Genomic DNA, 11,408 nt, shown 5'->3' with positions numbered 1-11,408 from the left:
GAAGCTTCGCTGTCACTGCCTCACGAAGGAAGCGACCATGGGGGCACAACCCCAGCCCACAGGCCCGCATTGTGTCTGCTGGGCTGGGGACATGCCCCAAGGTGTGTAGCGACCGCTGGGAGCATGCCCCTAGCCCAGCAGTCCCACATTGTGTCCGCTCGGTGAGGGGCATGCCCAGAGCCGCACGGCAGTGGCTGGGGGCATGCTCCTAGCCCAGCAGGCCTGTGTTGTGTCCGCAGCCCTCCCTTCCCCTGTAGCCTGGGCGTGGGATGCTGGCATTGTCGCCCTGGCACCATCGTCCTGCCCCTGGCTGCTCAGCACCTCATATACGAAGCTTCGCTGTCACTGCCTCACGAAGGAAGCCATCATGGGGGCACAACCCCAGCCCACAGGCCTGCATTGTGTCTGCTGGGCTGGGGACATGCCCCGAGCCGCGTGGCGGCCGCTGGGAGCACACCCCTAGCCCAGCAGCCCCACATTGTGTCCGCTCGGTGAGGGGCATGCCCAGAGCCGCACGGCAGTGGCTGGGGGCATGCTCCTAGCCCAGCAGGCCTGTGTTGTGTCCGCAGCCCTCCCTTCCCCTGTAGCCTGGGCGTGGGACGCTGGCATTGTCGCCCTGGCACCATCGTCCTGCCCCTGGCTGCTCAGCACCTCGTATGCAAATCAAACCACCATCTTTGTTGGGTTAATTTGCATAGTCACTCCTGATTGGCTGGTCGGCATTGTGAAGGTATGGTCAATTTGCATCTTTCTCTTTTATTAGTGTAGATAAAATTATACAAAAAAATGTAAAAGCTCCATAAAAGAAACACTTTGCAGGATTTTCTTGAGACATAAAGAGCAAAGTAGTAGGAATTTGATAGTAATGCTTGATGTTATTATTGGTACAGTCTGCCAAGAACCTTCTGTGCCCAGTTTGGCTGCTCGTCCTGGTTCCTATTCACACCCAGTGCTCAGACTCAGAGCTGCTGGGTCTGCTCCACAAGTTGATCAGTCTGCCTTATCACTCTCCATCTGCTACCTGCTATACCATCTCTTCCCAAATATGCTTTCTACTAATGGAACTTCCCCAGTCACTTCCTCTTTGCTTTCTTCCCACACAGATCAGAGAGTGAATTTTACAAATGTTACAATGTCACCTTCTATCCCCTTAAGCAATTTCCTAACTTCTTTTCTTTCACTTTTCACATTTAGGACTAAAATTATACTGATAGAGCATAATAATAGTAAAGATAAAAATGAACTCTTTAAACCTAATTATATATTTCACCTCTGCCTCTTACTTTGCATTACGAAAAATAAATCTAAAAGATTAAAAAATTGTATCATCTAATGTATGACATGTGACCAAAAAAAGTATTAATTATGCTTTTATCAGTTATATGACTCACATTATCATTATTATTATTATTATTTGCTTATTTTTCTACTACAAGTGATTCCCTTCCCCAAAAGAATTCTTCATGCTACAATCAAGGACTACAGTAAAACTGTCACAGCTTTCTTGCCTGTAGCCTTTGCTCAAAATACACTGGAATAAGGAATATTTATATGTATTAGCAAGCCTGCAATCCAGCATAGCTAAGAAGAAAAAGCATCCCTAACGTTCTCACATACTGATCAAATCCTAAGCCTGAGGATTTGATCCTGCAACTGTTTCCATAGGCAGCCTGGAATTTCTGAGGACATGCAATCTTAGTTCACAGATGTTCATTTCTTTTGTGTGAGCCAGGGCACCTGTGCGTGACAGACAGACTGTCTGTCAGTCCACAGGAGGTGCACTGCCTTGCCCATCTCAAATTTACACTATAACAGAGACCAGAAGAAAACAGAAATATTGAGAATTAAAAAACAAGGCAATTAATTGATTGTTCCTTTTCTTAAAACAGTAACCAACAAAGGGATGGAGACCATCATTCAGAATGCCTAAGGACTACTTTCCTGATGTTCTCCTGAATAACAAATAAGTGTTTTAATCAGCGGCCTAGTTAACCCAATAGCTACATGGGTTGGCAGGTGTCAAGAGACAGGGAGTAAAGGGAAAGACCAAAGCAATTATCAGGTGTTAAGAAAAATAATCAGAAGCCGAAATGTTTGTTCAGTCACTGGACTCTCAGTTAACAAGCCTTCCAGACAGGCTTATTCCTCACCTGTGGTGCCCATTGCTAATCGAAGTACTAATGTCAAGTTCTTATTTTACTGTAAGTAGAAATACTATTCATAGCCTGAGGTGGTGAGGAAATTGATGGAATAAATGAATAAGTCAAAACCTCATAAATGAAAGATTTTTTTTCTTTTGAAGAAACTCTAAGAAACAAAAAGATGATATAAATACGTGTGAGTACTGTAGACCATCAACGATATTAAAATTAGCTTTAGGGGTGTGTCTAGCTTGTTCACTGGCAGAATCAAAAATTTCAGGTCATTTCGGCAAAACCTTAGTCCCCCTCTTTTATCTAGGTAATGGTAGTGCCTGACATTCCAATCAATTCAGCATGGATTTAAGAGCACAGCCACTGTACCAAGGTGGTTAGGTTTAGTTGAAGGATTCAGTGCTGAGCAAAGATACACACTTCAGGCTCAAAGGCTCCTATGCCATAATGACTCACTCTGGTTCCACTAGTAATCAGCAGTGTGACTCTGGGTCTAAGATTTCTTATCTGTAAAATGAGTGAAATGGAATTAGATCTGTGATTTTCAAAATAATAATTTTCTCTCTAGCACGTAAAGTCTTTTGCTATAACTCTGTATGGGGAAGGGCAGGGTACATTCTGAAGAAACACCTGGTAACAGTCCCCTCCCTGTTAGATTCCTCAGGAACCTCAAAAGAACCCTAGACAAACAGCCCAAAATATATGATCTCATGATGATCTAATATAGCCATAGGGATCTCAGGGGCGCTATTCAGAACATACTTAAGAATATAAGTTTTTAAAAAAGGTTAAAAAAAAAAAAGACACAATAACAACAACAACAAAAAAAGACCTCCTCTATTTGTCTCCAAAGCCAGGAAATAAAATATCCACCTCTAGAGTGAACAAGTTTTTAATCTTCAGACGGTGAACATTTCAACAGATGATATTACAGCAGAGAGAATATAGATTTTCATCCCTGAGAGATGGAAAGAAAAGCCGATGCCCATGCTCTTTGGATATATTGCAACAGCAGGAGGCGGATTTCTGTTTGTTTGATGCTCCCAGGCAGGCAGTGAGTTCTCTGTAGTGAGTCCTCACATTAGTAACTGCTCTCTATGAAACTAGCAGGCCCAGTGTTGTTGTTTTTTAAGATCATCCAGGACTAGTTTGCAAAGTCTCACTGACTGGATGATTACACCTTAAGTTACATACTAGAGGCCCAGTGCATGAAATTTGTGCACGGGTAGTGTCCCTAGGCCTGGCCTGTGATCAGGGCCATCTGTGGGGCAACTGGTGGGGTGATCAGGGGCGCCCCTGCTGGCACCCTCCTTGGCCGGCCTGGAACCACCTACTCACCGGCCCCACCCCTGGCCACCACCTGTGCCAATTGCCTCCCTCTGAGGGGCGACTGGCAGGGGGATCAGGGGGACTTCCGCCTTGGCTGGCCTGGGGCCTGCAGGCAGCTCCTGCATTGAGCATTTGCCCCCTTGTGGTCAGTGCGCGCCATGGCAACCAGTCATTCTGCCAGTCATTCTGCCATCGGTCAATTTGCATATTAGGCTTTCATTAGATAGGATTATTGGAATAGTTCACATAGAAATCCTCAGTAGAATTATACATCTATTCAATTGCTACATGCATTCCTTTTTTCCTGATCAAAATAATGGAAATAAAATTTTGACACTTTAAAAAAATGTTAATAAAGTTATCAGAATTTCTCAAAACTAGGATTGCAGAGAATTTAGACCTCACCAATTTTTTTTTTAGTTATGTTTGAGCTAAATTCCATTAGAGCACTGCTAAAGTTATCCTGGTGTGAATAATGATTTTGCAAAAGAAAATTCGTTGCATCTTATTAAAAGTTTTACTCTCAAGGACCATCACATCAAATAAAACGTTTTTAAAAATAAAACGACTATGAATTTGTATGTGTACTTTCTATATAATGTATCAATGAAGTGCACAAAAGATCTGTGTTTCTACTCACTCTGGCTGATCACAACCATCCATGCATTCATTTTTCACTCCTTGAATTGTTGTATGTACCTCTGTCTGTGTCTATTGCTATGCTAGAGGCTAGTGGCACAAACATGAACAGCGTGTCATGCAGAGTTGAAGGCTCTCAAAGCCTTTATTTATTTATAGTTAAAATGTCAATATTATGAAATATTACAGTATGAAATGATAATGCGGTAGTATGAAACTGTTCAGATCAAATAAAATATCACACTTAAAGCATTTTCACATTTCCTAGCCTGTAGGAAGTACTATATAAATAGTTTCTATTATAATAATTTTCATTAGTGCTAACATTATTACTTAATAACAAATAAAAGCCTCTTGGGAGAAGAGATGTAAACATATAACTGTATGGCAATACATTGGGTTAGAAGTGAAGAAGTTTCTGTAACTGAGCCTGGGAGAGGTGGTAAAGAAAGTGATTGGACATTAAATCTTGCCTTAGGAGTAGTCATTCTCCAAGAGGAGAAATCTGAGAAGAAAATCAAAGCAAGCACAGGCTGCAGGGCACCAACACTAAGGCTGGGGAGTAGAGAGCGGGCTGTGACTAGAGCAAAAGCTGTTTATATTTGTGACATTTTGTAAATGTGAGGGTAGGGGAAAGATGAGACACGTAGCAGCGATGTTGTGTGAAGGGCTTTGGATGCTTCACTGAGAAGTTTGGGATGTATTCCACAGGGAGTGGATAGGCTGGAGAGCCCGCTACTCATTCTCCTTGCCTTTGACCCCAGGGCTGAGTCCCAGCTTTGCAACATCTCACTGACTCTGGGATTTGACCACTGGCTGTGTCCCTGAATTGATTTTTTGGTGAAGCTCATTTCATCCTCTGATCCTCGGATTTCTACCATGTGCAGCCCAGACACCAGCTCTCACCTCCCAAGTTCTGCTTTGGACTGTAATTCCTATACACTCATCCCCTGGTATCCACGGGGGATTGGTCCCAGGACCCCCATCATTTATCAAAATCCGAGAATGCTCAAATCCCTGATATAAAATGGTATAGTACAAAACATTCACATACTAAATTGATATATGAAAATATATTCCTTTGCCTGACCAGTGCTGCTCTGCGGTTAAGCATTGACCTATGAATCAAAAGGTCAGGGTTCAATTCCTGGCCAGTGCACCTGCCTGGTTGCCTGCTTGATCCCCAGTGGGGCACATGCAGGAGGCAGTCAACCGATCAATGATTCATTCTCATCATTGATGTTTCCATCTCTCTCTCCTTCTCTCTTCCTCTCTGAAATAAATAAAAATATATTTAAAAAATAAAATATATTCCCTCTATTATGGTTTTAGAATTGCTAAGGTATATCTGCATTGATTTCATTTGAGGCACATATGAAACTGCTCATGCAATCAGGCCCACCAGTTGGGAATAGATTTATCAGAATATGTCTAAGATGTAGCTAAAGCAACCAGTGCCCAGTCAAGCCACAGAGGAAGTTAGGGCAAAAGAAAAAAAATCTCTAATATTGATCTAGCCTCTATTTAAAAGTTTTGTAAGTTATTCATCATAATTTTTGCATTAATTTTTATATTTTGAATATTTCATTAAAATATCATTTCTTTTGATTACTCCTTAAATTTGCACCGAAGATGAGTGCCTCACTGGTTCCACTCTCACTCCAGCTCTGAAAGGGGCAGAGGTATCAAAAACACTGCACACTGGGATCTGGCAGGCTGAATGATGGGAGGTTGTACACACCGGATCCCATAACCGAACAGCCATGGGGAAATGCTAGTGTGGCCAGAGAGAAGGGCCTAATGTTTCCAGTAACTTCATAGTTCTGCCCCATGTGGTCCTGTTTCCATATCCTTTCCTTGAAACATATAACACGGAAGTCAAGGCATCTTCATTTTAAGTTTCAAAAGCAAAACTAAAGTAGAATAAAATAATGAAAAATGTTTGACTATTAAGATCCAAAACCTCTATCCTAGACATTTTTCTTTTATCTGTAGACAAAAGAACCGATGCAAACTCAATATTACATGCATTTTAAAACTTAATATTAATAATGTCAGTTTATCATTTGTACTATTAGAATCAGATTGTATTGGATTTTTAAAATTAGGTGGAAATTTACCATAAGAGCTCATCCCTCAGGCTGTACTGTTGTAGGTATGGTGGTTGGCATCCCCAAATCCCCTCCAAGGTGGAAGAATGAATGGGAAGGATGATTCCTCAGCTACCAGTAGTGTTGGTGGCTGACAGCTCAGAGCTGAGTCTCTGTCCAGGATCTGATCTTAGCTGACAAAGATGCTTTGCCTACGCTTATGCCCTAATGCTAGAGCATCAATATCTAACTGGTCAATGCTAAGCTCAAAGTCTTGGCCCCCTTACCTTCATCTGGGACAGCTCTAAAGGGTCATTTTAACTCCAGGTAGATGCAGAGATATAAACAGCTGATGCCCCTGTGATAACTTTGGGAAAGTTCAACTTTCCGGCTCTCCCCAACGTTGCTTCCCCCTCTACCAGAGAAGTGTTGCCCTCAAGATAAACTTCCTGAAAGCAAATATTCTACTCAGAAACCCAGCATGCAATACATTGCAATCCTTAAAAACATATCTGGGGTGGGGCGAGGGGGCGGGGACGAGAGATGAGTCAGAGCTATGAGTGAAAGCAAAGGCAGACATGATATCCCAGCGGGTGAAGAGGGTGTTTTTTACCAGTTGTCCATGTTCTATTTTGTCTCAGTGTCACTGTGGTCATGGGTCAAACATCCCTTTAATGTGGGCAGGTGTTTTGCTTGTCAGCTACATAAACTGTCCCAAGTTTCTCATTAACCATCTCTGTTAATGAGATAGTATACACTGAAGCACTCTCTATTGATTTAACTAAAAGGGCACTCCAGCGCTTCTCATTATTTTCTAAGGTCAAAAGAGAAAATGACCACATCTCCATCAGTCAAGGAAATATCAGAAGTCTGTGAGTGGTGACGTGGTGGAGGTGGTAGAATAGTCTGAGCAGAAAAAAGAATGCTCAGGAAAAACCAATTCGCAGAAATACAATCGATTGTAACTAAAATAATTTAGCAGCCAATAAAAAAAGCACATTTCTATAAATTTGAAAATATTAACTGCTTAAAATTCAAATTACTGCTTTATGAAATAACCAAAACATTTTTACTTAATGAAATTTCTGGGTGTAAATAGAAAGGGTATTTTTTTTTCTGAAATGTAGTGTTTCTGAGTAATTCTTTCAATATTAAGCAATGAGAAATCTATTACTCCATACTCAGAGATGTTAACTTTTTCTTTTATAAATAAGGGAGCTTAAGATGCTTTTTTAGCCCTTCCCCAAGTTTCTGTCCTGGTTAAGTAACATAATCTCTGATTTATTCATAATTACATGGTTTAGTACACCTGACTTAGTCCCATTTGATAGTTACTATTAATCTACTAGAGGCCTGGTGCACAACAGTCGTGTACTGGGGGCATCCCTCAGCGCGGCCTATGCTCTCTCGCAGCCTGGGACCCCTTGGGGGATGTCCGCCTGCTGGCTTAGGACATGACATTTAGCAAAAGACCCAGCAAGTCCACGGGGAGCGGGCCTAAGCCAGCAATCAGACATCCCCCAAGGGGTCCTTAGCACTGCTGCAGAGGCAGGAGAGGCTCCTGCCACCGCCTCTGTGCTTGCCAGTTATGAGCCTGACTTCTGGCTGAGCAGTGCTCCCCCTGTGGGAGTGCACTGACCACCAGGAGACAGCTTCTGCATTGAGCATCTGCCCCCTGGTGGTCAATGCACATCATAGCGACTGGTCATTCTGCTGTTTGGTCCATTTGCATAGTAGGGTTTTATTATATAGGATGTCCCAGAAACCTACAAGGCATGCATTATCTTATCAAATCCTTACCAGAGCCATAAGAGGCAGATACTACTGTATTACAGGTTGCTTTAAAGATGAGAAACCTGAGGCTCTTAAAGAGGTTAAGTAATTTGCCCACGACCAATCAGCTAATAAATGGGAGCTGGGTAGATCTGACCACCATGTCTGTGCTTCTAACCAGTGCCTGGTACTGACTTCCATCAATAAGATAAAACACATCCCGAGCAACCAACATTGCCTTTTTAGAACAATTTCTATGGAAAACAGTCTTTAATTAAATCTCTACTCTGCATTTTAAGGCCTTCATTTAATTTGTGGGAGCATATTGTCTCATATGTTGCTAACTAGATCCTTCAAGTTAAGGGCAGACAGCTTTTTACTGAGAATGCCTTTGAGGATTCTTTTCTTTAAAAAAATCTGCTATACTTAGGATAATTAATCCAGTGCAGGGATATGTTCCTACTATAAAACATCTTTTAAATACCAGTTAATTACTGCCTTAAATATGAATAATCTGCCAGTTAAATCCACCTGTCTTTGTTCCGAGGAAATGTTGGTACCCATTCACTCACCTTCAAAACTTTTTATATTAAATTTAAGTTAAAATATTATTAGACACAGAAAAAAAATGAAAGCAAATACACGCTATATTACCATAAAGGTTGTAGATGATTTTTTATCTGAATGTTTTCTTATTTTATCTCTTAAAATTATTTAAAATGTTTAATTATTATTAAACAATAATAACCACAATTTTAAACATATGCCATATCCCTCCAGTGGTAAAGAAACTATCCAGAAAGTAATTGTGTGGCTGTTTAATCTGTGTTTGATTTGGAAAAGGAGGCAAATTAATTTTAAAGGCAAACTATACATTAAGAGCTTAAAGACAGAAAATCTCACATGTGAACACAGCATATCATTAAGATCATTTCTCTAAGTGAAACATCACAAGGACTGAATGTTGCGGTGATTTTACTTCGAGGGTGTTACTTAGAATTCTTTTTTCATTTAAAGAAAAATGATCTTGGTCTTTTTTGAGGTAGAATGACTCTGGGGAAGAAGCATCAATCTCACTCAACACATGTGCGTTTATTGCTTACTCTGCCTAGGCCAAGTGGTTATGGGAAATGGGGACAGCACAAAGGTCTCCTCTTTTGGAAGAGTGATAAGATGGATATTTCAGCAGAGACTTCCATTTCTGATTATATTTAACTTTATTAATAACAAAGAGACTCAAAAATTCTATTAAAATGTAATGTTGAAAATTGCAACGATAATGTAATTGCACCAAGGTCGGTAGAAAAATATTCTATTAGTTGGGCTGAGGAAATCAATCATCCACTGTGCATATGAAGCAAATGGCACATACTCCACTTAACATCCACTTTAATAACAGTTCTGGAACAGGTTTTCAAGCTAATGAAAAATAACTTTCCTTTCCAATAATTTTCACTTTCTGGTCGGAACAACTACACATTCAAATAACAGCCAAGCCGGCCATTTTGGTCATTCTTCTGAAAGTTTCCCACCAGCTCCCATTCAAAAGAATGTTAACTGGAACCAACTAGACACTGGGGTAATTTCACATGCATCTGCACATTAGGGATTTTCAGGTGAGTGCTGTAAATGTTGTTTTATATGCCATTTAAAGCAATACTGCTCTATATAGTAGGAGGAATTTTCCCCATGTATATGGCTCATTTGTTTTTTTTAAGAACAAGGAAGTCTCTGTTTGCTTCTAGTCATTTTGGAATCTAGTAAAGTGCTGAGAAGAACATCAAATCCCTGACAATTATCATGACTAATTGTTTCTTAAAATAAGTAAATGATGGTGATGCTAAGAGCCAGTACCCCAACCCCATTTTAATAAAAAAAAATAGGAAAGAAACAATGATGGTCATGAATTAATTGCATTGTACAGTGAATGACTGCATGAGGAGAGTAGGGCCCCCAGCCAGTTGGATATATCCTGTACTTGTCCCAAACATACACAAAAGGTTGACACAGCACCATAAAGTCCTCTTCAATATTTCCCTTTCTCTGACTCCATGTCCACTCGCTCCAACAGTCTCATAAGAAATGACATGTTTTATATGATAAGGCCCCTGTTGACCTCCCCCAGGACTGTGATGGCCTACGATTCAGTCCCTCCAGCAACAACCGTGCTCTTTTTATTCCAAACTTATTCCACTCTCAGGGCCTTTGCACTTGCTCTTCCTTTGCCTGGAATTTCTTTCTCAACATCCTCTCATGCCTGGTTTCTTCTAGTCCTTCGGTCTCCACCATGACCATGGCACCCCATTTAAGCAGACACACTTCTCCACTTCATTTATTGTTTTACTGTCTTCATGGGACTTAACACCAGCTGAACCTCTTGCAAGAAGCAAAGCTTTGTGGGAGTAAAGCCCTTACCTCTCTTACTAACCTTAGTAACCCCATGACTTACTACAGTGCCCTAACATCTAGTAGGAGCTCAATGGATTTTCATTGAATGGATAAACATACAAGCAAGCAAATAAAAAAACAACTGTACCCGCATCTCTTGTTCAAATGACTGTAAAGTTTTCTCTCCCTCTTTTCTCCCATATATGGAGAATTCTCCCATATGGAGAATATTCCATTCTCCATAGAGGAACAAGGATGGTCTCGCTAAACTAAGGATCAGTCAAGTGTCACTTTTCTGCTTCAAATATTCCAATTGATTCCTTCTGTAATTAATAATCTGAACTTCACCCTAACCGGTTTGGCTCAGTGGATAGAGCGTCAGCCTGGGGACCCAAGGGTCCCAGGTTCGATTCCGGTCAAGGGCATGTACCTTAGTTGCAGGCACATCCCCAGTAGGGAGTGTGCAGGAGGCAGCTGATCGATGTTTCTCTCTCATCAATGTTTCTAACTCTCTATCCCTCTCTCTGCCTCTCTGTAAAAAATCAATATAAATATATTTTACAAAATATAAGAGGCCACAGTGAAGTACTTGACCACTGAAGATCACAGAACAAGGGAGACTTCAAGAGAAATACAGCAAAAACATGGCAAGCACCACATGGAAGAGAAGCAGACTGTCCAGCTCATCCTGCTGCTAGCAGCATTCAGGAGATCCCCTCTGCTGGTGACATGGGCAAGCTGTGCAGAAGGTTGGTTACATCTCATTCCAAGTAAAATTCAATAAACAAGCAGCTGCTATTTTAGGGGTATTTAAGCATGTACACTGAGTGGCCAGATTATTATGATCGGCCATATTATCATGACCACCCCATCAGTACAATGAAATGAATTAGTTATGCAAATAATAATAATAATAAAACTTTGAGAGTATCTGCTTAGGGTTTTCAATATTCAGTATTTTGGAAGCGTCAATGAAGTACTGATGGGGTGGTCATAATAATCGGGCCACTCAGTGTATGTGCTCCTTATCACACTT

The 11,408-nt window shown here is 41.1% G+C and overlaps 1 protein-coding gene across 1 annotated transcript in view; it reads right to left on the bottom strand.

Annotated features, from left to right (window-relative positions):
- Positions 1–11,408, bottom strand: part of GPC6 (glypican 6) — a 1,121,458-nt gene that overhangs the window by 927,612 nt on the left and 182,438 nt on the right. The gene's annotated exons all lie outside the window — the stretch shown is intronic.

This window comes from Myotis davidii, unplaced genomic scaffold (assembly GCF_000327345.1).
Source record: "Myotis davidii unplaced genomic scaffold, ASM32734v1 scaffold419, whole genome shotgun sequence".
Classification (NCBI taxonomy): domain Eukaryota; kingdom Metazoa; phylum Chordata; class Mammalia; order Chiroptera; family Vespertilionidae; genus Myotis; species Myotis davidii.
The sequence above is the reverse complement of the archived record's forward strand: the minus strand, read 5'-3'. Positions and strand labels throughout refer to the sequence as shown.